Raw genomic sequence first — 13,976 nt, forward strand, 5'->3', positions numbered from 1 at the left:
CTCACACTATAGTTATGAGCTGTCCCACAATTATAAGACTTTGTCCCAAAGGCAATCAGGTGAGTTAATGTCTATTGATGGCTTGACCCTTGTCACCTTTATTATGGAAAAAAAATGGCTAAATTAAATGGTCTACTCCTTAGTCATCTCCAAATGCTCATCTTACTTTTGAAATAGTGACCCAGCAATGGACTTTGAAGGCTGTGGGGTAGAGAATCAAGAACTTTGGATTTACATTCTCAAAGCAAAGGTTCTAGTTCCTGATTAACATAGTCTTGTAGTCTTTCTGCCCTTCACTTTTCTCTTTTGTAAAATGGGACAATAATATTTGTCCTTACTACCTCACAAAGTTACAGGAATAAAACTCGATAACATTGACTCAGTTATTCTTTACAAATCAATTCGTATTTCTTCGTTCTTATAGCAGCATGTGGAATTTTAACATTGAAAAAAAAATAGCATGAATTTTTATTTTCCTCTCCTGCTTTGGGAGTTCTTTAGTCCATTTGTTTCCTTTTTTTTTTTTTTTGCTTGTTTTTCCTGCAGCATTTAGGATGGAAGCCAGGACCTTTCACACACCAGGCAAGTGCTGTACCACTGAGCTACACTATCAGCCCTCAGCCCACATTTATGGTAGTAATGAGATATAGTTGGAAGGGGTTTTTTTAGGGTATGAAAATATTTCTTTTTTTTTCCTAAGTCAAAAGTTTCAGGAAAATTTAATGATTCTATTCATTTTAAATCCATGAGTCACACCTACTTTATGACTCTGATAGAAACTCTTGAAAGAAAAGAGCAAAAGCAGAAAAAGGATACCTCCATAGAAAAGTCTGTCTGAGAATCCATCTGTGCTTTCCAATCCTAAATAGAAACACCTGACTCAGCACCCTCTGGGAAAATCAACCTTTAATTTGGAATTGTTCCTCAATAATAATTATTACAGTCACAGCCACATACCATCAGCCCACCAGGAAGTCTGAGGGGAGGCAAATAGCTAGGAGGACAGAGCCTTCTTTTCACCAGGAAACAATTCCAGCTCCATGCAAGAGATGCGTGACAAGGCTATTGTGTTTTTACAGTTAAGAAAAATCCCTTGTTCCTTCAATCTTGGAAGCCTTTAAGTGTCACTGGTGCCTGGAACCAAATGTAATCCTCTGAATCCATGGCTGGGATAGAAGATCTGCCACAGGACAGGGTCACAGTGAGTTTGTGACCCCGGCTAGGCACCCGGTAGTTGAGCTTGGGTTGAAACCAATCTTCTCCACAGTCACGGTGCCCCTGTGCCATGACAATGGTGCCCATGAGTGGAGGAGCCTGTAGCTCACTAAAGGCATCAGCCATGAAAATGGCTCGGAACAGATTGCGCAAACAAGCTGCTGTGCTCAGGGTCTGGTCCATGCTGCAGGGGACCAGCCTGGACAGGTCAAGTTCATAGAACTCCTTGGGGTTTAGGGCACTGCCCCCGAGGAGGATCAGCACTCGTGGTACTAGTGTCAGGGCAAAGAGGTCCTCTAAATGGCTGAGGACACTCTCCAGTTCTGCCAGTGTTTGCTGGCCTTTCCTGCTGCTTGCCTCGGTGGTGACTCGAGGTGTCTTCCTCACTGCATTCTCTGCCTGGGGAGAAGGTTTTGGGTAGAATTGCTTAAGCTGTTCATAGGGCAGAGGGAGTTGCTGGCGTTGGTACATGATATGCTTTAAAAGTTCACAAGTAAACCGACAGCAGCTTTCCTGGCTTACAGGCCCAGGAAACACCACTGGTACCAAGCAGTCGCTTGAGCAAAAGGGCTCCAAAGGGTTGGAAGTTTCCTGGGCAGAGGTGGTCTCAAGTAGATCTATCCGAGTGGCGTTAGTTTCTTCTGACTTCTCATACCACTCCAAATCAGGGACTGCAGCAGGGGACAGCACTTCCAGCTCCGGCATGGCCATCACGACCTACTCCCTCTTCTTCCTGCGGTTAGAATAAAAAATATTTCTTACTCATGTACTAATGATTTGTGTTTGGTTTCCCAGCGAGTAGTCAGGAATATAGGTAACCAATAATTTTTTTTTTTCTTTTCTTTGTTTTGGTTTTGCTTTGCTTTTTTTGTGGTATTGGAGATTAAACCCAGGTCCTCATGCACTGAGCTACATTCTTGGCCCTTTTTTTAAAAAATTCTATTTTAAAACAAGGTCATGGGGCTGGGGTTGTGGCTCAGCGGTAGAGCGCCCGCTTAGCATGTGTTCCATCCTCAGCACCACATCAAAATAAATGAATAAAATAAAGGTATTGTGTCCAACTATAGCTAAAAAATAATTTAAAAACAAAACAAAAACAAGGTCATGCTAAGTTGCCAAAGGCTGGCCTTGAGTTTACCATCCTCCAGAGTAGCTGGGATCATAGGGATGCGCCACTGTGCCCGGAAGTAATCAGAAATTTTTATCAAAGAAATGGAAGAAAGCAGAAATTTAGAGAATAAAATGAGGGAAGGGATTGTAGTTAGTAGGCATGTAGTTAGTATTCAAAATTAGAAATACCTATCAAACCAGGAAAATGTGGATTGAGAAGGAGTCCTAAACCCAGGAGGTACCTGAGCCCAAAAATCATAGATTGCCGTGTAAAATACTGTCAAGTAACCAGGAAATGTGGAATAAGATGCCAATTACAGATTCTTCCACACACATACAACCCAGCAATGCCCCAAAGATGTCTGTAAACCCCCCAAATCTGTACTTATTAGCATAATGATATAATACACCCCACCTCTATGCAGAGTATGTTTGGGTAGCCAGAGTTGAGATGGTGTTATGGTTTAGATGTGGTGACCCTGAAGGGTGAGTGACTCACCCCAGATGGAAATTCAACCAAGAGATTTTATTGGGGGGCTGCCCAAAGGGGAAGAAAAGGAAAGAGCAGCAACATGAGCCTGCAAGCTTCAGTTTAAGAAGGATTGCTTTGGCAATGTGGTCCTTGGGACACCCTCCCCGATGACCACCATCACCTTTCAGGAGCCCAGGGTCACTATTATGGTGGATGGATACCTGATTAACTTCTCCCAGTTGCCTTATTTCGCCTTTGGGTGCTCCCCAAAAGTTCAATTCAAATGTCCCCTTTTGAGGTGACTTATGACCGCCCACCCCTACCACTTGAGGTGACCCCTTCACCCTGCATTCTTCTGGAACATCTCAGTCATCCCCTTCTTAGTTTTATCCAAACACAGATTTGGAAACATCAGGAAACTCTATTACCTGATCCCTCCAGGTCACATGTCTCTCCCCTAACCCTGGGCAACTGAGTGTATTTCTCTCCTCCTTCTGGTGCCATGCCTATCCTGACACCTAAATGGAAGGGTCCCCTAATGATTATCTTGTGCACTCCCACTTCTGCCCATCTACAGGAATCCCCAGGCAGACTGACTTCCAGCTTCTCCTCAGGGATTTCCAGCTACTTACTACCTCGGAGGACACCTGTCCCTTACATGAAGGCTTCACCAACTGCTAATGGAACTTCACCATCATGGATGTGGAGTTACAAAACGGAAACACGACTTGGGGAACTTCCCTAGCCTGTCACTCAGGGTTTCTAGGCCCATTTGCTTTGATGTGCCTCCTCCTGACCGCTGGTCTTTACTCAGCCAGTCCCTCTCACTGGACCTCCGGCCAGAAGCTAATGAGGTGTCCCTCTTCTTTTCCTTGCCTTTGGGTATCTTTGGTGTTTTTAGGCTCATGATGTGGCACACCTGATTCGTGGAGTTCATGGAGGCCCTCCACCAGGACAGCTGGCTGACTACCCCCCCATTTGCAAGGACAAAGATTGGATCGAGACTATCCTTGACCTACTGATTCAAGGAACTTTCATCAATTTCAGCCCCAAAGGAAATTTGCATCTTCAGTGCCCTGGCCTTTACAGCTATGCTTCTCTTTTGTCCCCGCACCCTCACCATTCCTCCCTTCCTTCACACAGGAAGTAGCCAGAGGATCTCATCGGCCGGCTCCCAACACAAAAACAAAAAGGGAGGAATGTTGGGTGTGTGGGAGACCTTGCCTTTTGGTTTTATTTCCCCCATTGAGTTTCTCCTGCTGAGGTTAAATTTCCTCTCTTGAGAAGAAGACCATGAAATCCCTTACCCCTCCCACTCCTCTCCCAAGGATGCCAAAGTCAAAAGTTTTCTCAACCAATCCCTGCAGGACACAGTGTCTGCTTGCCTGTTCCTGAGTCACCCTGCCAATCAGCACCCGCCACATCACCAAAGCAACCCTTCTTAATTAAGCTAAAGCTTGAAGGCTCATGCTGCTGCTCTCTTCCGCTCCTTTTATTGGGCAGCCCCCCAATAAAATCTCTTGGTTGAATTTCTATCTTGGGTGAGTCAGTCGCCTTTCAAAGGAGGCATTTGAGAGGGGAGTCAGCCGGCAGGGACGAGGTGCCCCATCATGGGGCTATGAGGAAGGGTATGATATGTTGACTGGAGAGGCATCCTATTTGAGCCAGATATCAGAAGGAGACCTCAGGCCAAGGATTTGGTCATCACCAATATCTGCTGGTGAGAGACCCTGGAGGGCTGTAGGAGCTATGGGTCACCTGGCTCCAGGCTTTTTGGAAAAAGTCGGGGGAGAGCCAAGCTCGAGGAGGGGAGAGGGTTTGCCAGTTCTCAAGCCAGCCGAGACTCATAAGGAAGGTGAAAGACTCCAAAGGACCACTGCCACTGTGAAGGCCAGTTCTCTGTTACGGTGCTGCCTCGGTGGGTTTAGGGGTCCGCAGAGGGAGACTCACCGATTCGTAGGCTGATGGTGCAAAGGAGGCAATAGAGAAGATGGGCGCAGGTTGGTCTCTGCTCAGTTGGTGATCTACAGCGGGATGAGGGTCCTGCTTAAAGGCAGGTTTTGACACGGTTTTGAGAGAAAGGAAAATGAAGGTTTATTGCTTTGCTTAAGGAGAAACACAAGGCACTCCTTTCCCAAAGGCTATGATTCTCCTCTGCAGGAACAGGGGCTTTTATAGAGGTGATTCAGAGAAAATGAGATTAGAAAGAGATAAGAAAAGACAAGATTAGGGAGGAGACTTGGAAGGAGTAGGTTAGGGGAAAACAATCAGAAGTGTAGGGAAAAGAAGATTGGATAAAAGAAAAACAATGTGTTTCAAAGCCACAAGTGAAACGCTGTCTCAGTCCACAGTCAACCAGCTGCATTCTTCAGGGTTGAAGGTGAGGCAGAAAATCATGGCAGAAGAGTGTGGCAGAGGGAGGCAGCTCATGTGAAATAAAAAAGTCCTCACCAAATGCCAAGTACATAGTCCCTAAAGGCACAACCCCACTGACCCACCTCCAGATACCAGTCAGTAAATTCCATCAGGGGATTAGCTCAAAGGATTAAGGCTCTCATAAACCAATCACTTCTCTAAAACTTCTTGCATTACCTCACACATGAGCTTTTGGGGGACACCTCACATCGAAACCATAACAGTATGAGATTTATGTTGAGCCATGTTATTATTATTGCCTGTAGAAGTATAATTGCACCCATCCTGTTTATTAAAAAGGTCTATTGAATTTTTTTTAAATATTAAGACTTGTATTCTCACTTTACTTTGTTTATTTATTTTTTTATGTGGTGCTGAGAATCAAACCAGTGCCTCACATGTTCAAGGCAAGTGCTTTACCACTGAGCCACAACCCCAGCCCCCTACTGAAATTTTTAACTGAAAAAGAATTTTTTTTTTTTTTTTAAACTTTTTATGTGGTACTGGGGATAGAACACAGAGGGTGACCAGGCAAACATTGTATCACTGAGCTGTATTCCCAAGTCAGAAAAATTATTTATAAATGCTTGAATCTCTCATTAGTAGTTGTCTCCCATCTGGAGTCTCAGGGTCCAGATTAGTATATTGTAATAAAGTCTTGGTCAGGTGATCTAAAAATGCTGAAGGGTTTTCATTCTTATCTTGGATTACTTCCTAGAGCTTTTCATAATTGATGGGCTTATGTGCAGCCGTCAAGAATACAAATAACAGGGCTAGTGTTGTGGCTCAGAGGTAGAGTGCTCGCCACCTAGCATGCGTGGGGCACTAGGTTCGATCCTCAGCACCACATAAAAATGAAGTAAAGGTATTGTGTCCACCTATAACTAAAAAAAAAAAAAAAGAAGAAGAAGAAGATGAATACAAATAACAGAGCTGGATGTGGTGGCACACACCTGTAATCCAGTGACTCAGGAGGTTGAAGCAAGAGGATTGCAAGTTTGAGATTAGCCTCAACAATTTAGTAAGGTGTTAAGCCAATTTAGGGAGACTCTGTCTCAAAATAAAAGATAATAAAGGCTGGGGATGTGGCTCAGTGGTTAAGTTCTCCTGGGTTCAATACCTGCTACCAAAAAAAAAAAAAAAAAAAAAAAAAAAACAAGAAAAGAAAATAGAAGGGAAACCAGTAGAGTACAGGAAGAGGATCAAAGGGAGGGAGAAGAGGAGAGAAAGAGAAGATACTGGGGAATGAAATTGACCAGATTATACTGTGATATTGTTTGAGTGTACTAATATATAACAATGAATTCCACTGTTACAATACATCAAAAAAAGGAAAATCTAAACATATCAATAATGAATAAAGAGCTTGAATCAGTAATAATAATAATAAAAAACTCCCATCAATGAAGTCTAAAACCAGATGGCTTCACTGCTAAATTCTAACCATTTAAAAAATCTAATAACAATCCTTCTCAAGCTCCTCCAAAAATTCAAGAAAAAATTTCTACCTCATCTTAAGAGGCCATAATTACTCTGATACCAAAACATAGGCCAATATCTCTGTTGAACATAGATTTAAAAGTCCTCAACAAAATAGTAGCAAATTAAATCCAACAATACAAGAAGAGGAAGTAAAAAAAAGACATCTAAGTTGCAAAAGAGAAAGTTAACTTTTTCTGTTTGCATAAATTGCCATATATGTAGAAAAACCTTGAATACTCTGCCAAAATTGTTGTAACTAATAAATTTTGTAAAACAGCAAAATACAAAATCATCATACAAAAGTTAGCATTTCTATATACTAACAACGAACTATCTGGGAAAAAAAAATGAACTGTGACATTCACAATAGCTATAAAAAATACTTAGGAATTAATTTAACTGAGGAGGTAGAAGACCTGTACACTGAAAACTATAAAATACTGTTGAAAGAAATTGAAGAAGACACAGATAAATTGAAAGGTATCCCATGTTTATTGACTGGAAAAATTAATTTACATATATATTTATTTGTTATAATTAGTTATACATGACAGTAGAATGCATTTTGATGCATCATATACAAACAGAGTATGACTTCTCATTCTTTTGGTTGTACATTAGAGTTACACAGGTCATGTAATCATATATGGACACAGGGTACTTTAAAGGAAAGAGACCACAACACTCAGAGAGACCAAGAGATCTTTATTGCATCAGTGCAAAAGAGGAGAGAGAGAGAGAGAAAGAGAGAAGAGAGAGAGAGAGCAAGGGCAAGAGAGCAAGAGCAAGAGAGAGAGGGGCCCGGCAGGAGGGAGTTTTTATAGCTCAAATCTAATGGGGTCTCTGGGTCTGCAAGCTGCCTTGTTGGCACAAGGGGGGTTAAGTGTTCAGCCTTGAGCGGAGGGTCGAGTGTTCAGCCTTGAGTGGGGTTGAGTGTTCAGACTTGATGAAAACAGGTGATAAAGGACCAGACAGAGGGGGGTTTGGGTGCTTGGGTTATCCTGCAGCTAACATTTGTTCAGCCTGCCCTGCAGACCACTTAGTTCAGCCTGTCCTGCACCTAACAGTACTAATGTCTGATTCATTCTACTATCATTCAAACTCCCATGCCTCCTCCCTTCCCTTTACTCACTTCTGTCTAGACCAAATTACCTCTATTTTCCCCTCACCTTATTGTGAATTAGCATCCACATATCAGAGAAAATATTGAGCCTTTGATTCTTTGGGATTGGCTTATTTCATATATATAATTATTCTTCAGTTCCATCCATTTACTAGAAAATGCCATAATTTCATTCTTCTTTAAAGCTGAGTAATATTCCATCGTGTATGTATACTACAGTTTTTTTATCCATTCATCTGTTGAAGGGCATCTAGGTTGGTTCCATAGTTTAGTCATTGTGAATTGAGTTGCTATAAACATTGGTGTGGCTGTGTCCCTGTAGTATGCTGATATGAAGTCCTTTGGGTATAAACCTAGGAGTGGGATGCCTGGGTCAAAAGCTAGTTCCATTCCAAGTTTTCGTAAGAGTCTCCATACTGGTTTCCAGAGTGGTTGCACCAGTTTGTAGCCCCACCAGCAAAGTATGAGTGTACCTTTTCTCCCAAATCCTCACCAACATTTATTGTTACATGTATTTTGATAATTGCCATTCTGACTGGAGTGAGATGGAATTTCAGTGTAGTTTTAATTTTCATTTTTTAAATTTTTTTCATATATTTGTTGTTTGATTATATGGAAAAATTAAATTTGTCAAAATGTTCATACTTCCCAATGTGATCTGCAGGTTCAGTGACATTTTCCCCAAATAGAAAAAATAATCTTAACCAGGAGTGTCAGTACACACTTTTAATCCCAGTGACCCTGTAAACTGAGGCAGGAGGATTGCAAGTTCAAGGCCAACCTTGGCAACTTAGTAGGACCCTGTTTCAAAATAAAAAATAAAAAGAGATGAGGATATGTCTCGAAGGTAAAGTACCCCTGGGTTCAATCACTAGTACCCCCCCAAAAAAGGGGGGGGAGTGGCAGGGAGATTAGAGTGATGAAAATGTCTACTATGGGAATATCCATGTGTCCCTGTAATTTCTCATTCATTGAATCATTCGTTCATGTACTTAACATTTATTGAATATAAATTAGACATGTCCTATATATTGAATGTGTCCTATTGAAACCTAAATCTACAATGTGAGGGCATTTAGAGGTCAGATGTTTGGAAGATGATTAGGACAGGAGGGAAGAACTTGCATGAATGGGAAGCGTGCCTTTCTGAAGGAGACCAGGGAGTTCCCGGCTCTTTCTGCCATATGAATTCATGGGAAGAAGAAAAATGTCTGTGAACCAGCTGCCATATTTGCTAGCACCTTAATCTTGGAATTCTCTAGAACTGTGAGAAATTAATGTCTGTTGTTTATAGTTCACCCAGTGTATGATTTTTTGTTATAGCAGCTGAAATGAACTAAGGCAGTAAGCTCATGTGGGATGTAATGCAAGAAGTTTTAGAGAAGTGATTGGTTTATGAGAGCCTTAATCCCTAGTGATTTGCACATAGCAGTTGTTCAACAGCTTTTCAGTCTAGTGTAGTAGGATAATTCTTGTAGATTTCTAGCATTTCTGCACATCTTTCAACCTCACAAATTAGGGAGCCTCTAAGCAATTAGGAGAGACCTGTCTCTGACAGGTTGGAGGAATACTGGTCAGTTATTTTGTAGAAGCACCTTCAGTTGTAATTTATCTGGTATTTTTCTCATGATAGAATGAAGATAGCGGTTTGGGGGAGGAAGACCACAGAGGTAAAGTCACAGTCTCTCAAATATCAGTGGTTAATACTATCAAAATGACCCATCTTTGTTAATGTTGACCTTGATTACCTGGCTGAGGGGATGTTTGTTAGGCTTCTTCACAAGAATATTGCTCCTTTTTTAAAAAAAAATTTTTTTTTTTTAGTTGTAGATGGACATAATTCCTTTATTTTATTTTATTTATTTATTTGTTTATTTTTAAAATATTTTTTTTAATTGAAGATGGACACAATATCTTTATTTTATTTGTTTATTTTTATGTGGTGCCTGGGATCGAACCCAGAGCCTCCACGCTTGCGAGGCAAGTACTCTGTCACTGAGCTATAATCACAGCCTAAATGTTACTCTCTTTAAATTCTCTTCCCATGCTATACACTCTGAAAGGAAGTCATTATTTTCAGAATACACTTCAAAAATAAGGAGTTGTTTGCCGTCCTTCAAGGTGCCTTATTTATACAAATTATTTGGAATTCTCCTGTGAGTGAGATTGCTTCTTCTCTCCCATTTATTTTCTTAATATAGATATATTTTAGTTGTAGATGGACACAATGCCTTTATTTTATTCATTTGTTTTTATGTGGAGCTGAGGATCAAACCCAGTGCCTCACATGTGCTAGGCAAGCTCTCTACCACTGAGCTATGACCCCAGCCCCTCTCCCATTTATTGTTTAATCATTCACGTATGTTAGCATGAACCTATGAATATTTGTTTTATGCTTGGGGCTATAGTCCCAAATTATTTTATTTTGTTGTTCAAATTGTTCTAGTTTTGATTGTCAGTGCTTTTTCAGTTGGCTCCTATGCCCCTTTGACATGCTGCCTTCAATGTGGAGTTTTTTTTTGATGTCTTTGAGCATCTCTTTACTTTCTTAACACTAACTTACATGCTCATCTTGTGTATTTCCTTACCCAGTCCTACAACAGCTACTTCTCTAGAGAGGAGCTACACACTTTCCCCGCCTCTTGTACTGGGGATAGACCCCAGGGCCATATATATGCTAAGGAAATGCTCTACCACTGACTCATTTTTTATTTTGAAACAGGGTCTTGCTAAGATGCCCAGGCTGTCTTTGAATTTTAAAATTCTCCTGCTTTATCATCCTGAATAGCTGGGCTTATAGCTGTGCACTTTTATAAACTCAGTATTTTCTTTTAATATTTGTTTTTTAGTTGTAGTTGGACATACTATCTTTCTTTTATTTTTATGTGATGCTGAGGATCGAACCCAGGGCCTTGAACGTGCTAGGCGAGCGCTCTTCCGCTAAACAACAATACCAGCCCTCAGTATTTTCTTAATTCGTTATTCCAAATATGAAAACATTTCTACAATATCTAACATTTTTTTAGTTTATCAGAAGCAAAAGATGGAAAAATGTTTGATAAATGATACAATCAGGAAATGCAAATTCTCAGTAAAGTTTTCACAAAAGATCATTCATATTTATTAGAGTATAAAAATGAGAGAAATTATTTGAAATTATAAATGTCATAGAAAAATTAGAGGTCTTTAGTTTTCCTGTCTATAAAAAATATAAAAAGAACTTGCTTTTTTTAAACTTTCCTTTTTTGCAGTGCTGGGAATTGAACACAGAACCTGTTACATTCTAGGCAAGTGCTCTACCACCAAATTATATCTCTAGCACTTAGAAGGGAAACTTATAAAGACAGAAAATTATTCTGGTTGGGCTCCTTGAATAGTAAGTAGAAAGTAGATTATGAAGTAAACTTGGAAAATTTAGCAAGAGAAAATTATGTACATTGACAAGTAGAGAACAAATGGAAATGAATACACTTTGTTCACTGATTTGTGCAATGACATTTTAAGACAGCCTTGTTAAAATAGTTTTCATTAATTTATAAATTATTTTGGCTGACTAAACATTATTTTCTTTTTCTGTACCTGGAATTGAGTTCAGGGGTTCTGTACCAATGAGCTACTGAGCTGAGTCCTCAGTTCCCACCCACTCCCCACATTTTTTTTTTTTTTTTAATTTGAGACAAGGTCTCTCTTAGTTGTCCAGACTGGACTTAAACTCCTTCCTCAGTTTCCGGAGTGGCTGGACTTACAGGTATGTGCCACCACACCTAGCTGACTCAGCATTATTTAAAGGATCTCAGAAAGATCAAAATTGGAAAGATGTTGAGGAGAGATTTGGCTACAAAACAGTGTATATGGACTGGGGATATAACTCAGTGGTTGAATGCTTACCTGATATGCCCAAGATGTTGAGTCCAATACCACAAAACCAAACCAAAACAAAACCCCCAAATAGCATATGTATAATATGTTCTGATTTGTATAAAAATCTTTAATTGTATTCATAGAAAAAAAATCTTGAATATGCATCAGCCTGAACATAGTTATCTATTTCTGTAGTATTGGTAGTTCTTATTAAAAAAACAGAAATCAGAATAAGTTATAGAAGAACTCAATAAACTTTAGACAAGGCTAAAATCCTTTGTTTTTTGTTTTTTGTTTTTTTTTTGGTGGTGCCATGTATTGAACTCAGGACCTTGTGCATGCTAGGCAAGCACTCTACCATTGAACTATGCCCCAAGCCCCCAAATATATCTCTATTATTATTTTTTGAATGTTTAGTTGTAGATGTATACAATACCTCTGTTTTATTTATTTATGTGGTGCTTAGGATCAAACCCAGTGTCACATGCATGTGAGGCAAATGCTCTACTGCTGAGCCACAACCCCAGACCTCTATTAATTTTTTAATAGAGGTTAAACACCTGGGATTGAACCCAGGGGCACTTAACCACTGGACCACATCCCTAGACTTTGATATTATTTATTTATTTAAAAATATTTATTTTTTAGTCACAATATCTTTATTTATTTTTATGTGGTGCAGAGGATCGAACCCAGGGCCTGCCATGTGTTAGGTGAGCGCTCTACTGCTGAGCCACAACCCCAGTCCCTCTATTTTTTATTTTGAGACAGGGTCTTGCTAAATTGCTTAGGGCTACACTAAATTGTGGAGGGTGGTTTTGAACTTGGGATCCTCCTGCCTCAGCTTCTGAGAGGTTGGAATTACAGGAATGTGTCACCATACCCAGCTCCCCCAAATACATTTTAAAATGTAATGTTTCTTAAGAAGTAAAACAAGAAAAAAAATTCACAGATGAATTAAGATTGAGGGGGGTAGGTAAAGTTCAATTATAGATAAAAATGGAGTTTGAATGGTTGGTCAGAAAGAAGACATTTTTATTGGAATGAAGAAGTAATTCTAATATAATATTAAGTAATTGGGAGTTAGTAAATCATTTTAGAGATGAGGTTTCTTCATTATATAGGTTGGCAAAGCTATAGAGCAGGAGGTCTCTGAAGTTTAGAAATAGAAGGGTGTTGTAGTGATTCATATTTGGGACCATTCACACTAGTCCCCACTCTAATCAGAATTTAAGAGGAACTTGGTAGAATCGGGGGCATTTCATAAGAGCAATGGTTCTTAAAACTTAATCTGCAACCCTCTTCAATGATTAAAAGTTATTGAGGACCTCGAAGAATTTAAGTATGCAGGTGTTATATTTATCCATAGTTACTGTATTAAGAATTAAAATATACTTATTGGTTTAATTTTAAAATACTCAAAACATTTTGACATAGATTGCATATTTTTATGAAAAGAAACTGTATTTTCCAAAATATAATTTTCTGGAAAGAATGGCATTGTTTTTACATTTTTTGCAAATCTCTAACTATCTAACTTAGAATACAGCTAGATTCTATATGGTTGAATTATATCATGAAACTCAGGCCTTAGAAGGAGCATTAATTGTCTTTTTGGATAGTCCTGGGTAAGACTTTTTGTACTTTGTTTTTTATATGTACGCACACATTATCATACAAACAAGTAGACTGAATATCCATCCATTCATCATCTTGTATTTTGTTTTCTTTTGCTTTTTGCAGTACTGAGGATTAAACTCAGGGATCTTTTACCACTGGCCACATCCCCTGTCCTTTTATTTTTCATTTTGACACAGGGTCTTGCTAAATTGCCTGAAACTTTTGATCCTCTTGCCTCAGCTTTTTGAGTTGCTGGATTACAGGTGTGTGCCACTGTGCCTGGCTTGAATGAATCTTTTATTGATACATGATTTTGTAATATCCTGCCTTGGTCATTTGGAAAGTCATTTGGAAAATGATGGTTCACTATGTTATGTAGATCTTCCATATGTTGACATATTTCATCATATTATATCAAAAGGTCATATTTGTTTTCAGCACTTGTCTTTTAAGTCTTGGGAAACTGTCCAGCTCATGGTGGTGAACACACATATTCCAAATTTTCAAATTCCACTTGAAAGCTAAATTTTATCATTGGCAACAAATACTGCCAAGTGTTTGCTTGAAGTGTTAACTCACTTGGTTCATTTTGGGGAAAATATTTGTGAATTCCCAAGTTGGAATAACATTGGTTTGTCAATTGTTCTTTCAAGTAGAATGATATTCTATGACAAAAGC

General features: G+C 39.5%; 1 pseudogene; it reads right to left on the minus strand.

Moving 5' to 3' along the window:
- Positions 1 to 1,101: 1,101 nt before the first annotated feature.
- LOC143379680 (MAD2L1-binding protein pseudogene) lies at positions 1,102 to 1,926 on the minus strand (annotated as a pseudogene).
- Positions 1,927 to 13,976: the final 12,050 nt, after the last annotated feature.

Source organism: Callospermophilus lateralis, chromosome 13, assembly GCF_048772815.1.
Source record: "Callospermophilus lateralis isolate mCalLat2 chromosome 13, mCalLat2.hap1, whole genome shotgun sequence".
Lineage (NCBI taxonomy): Eukaryota > Metazoa > Chordata > Mammalia > Rodentia > Sciuridae > Callospermophilus > Callospermophilus lateralis.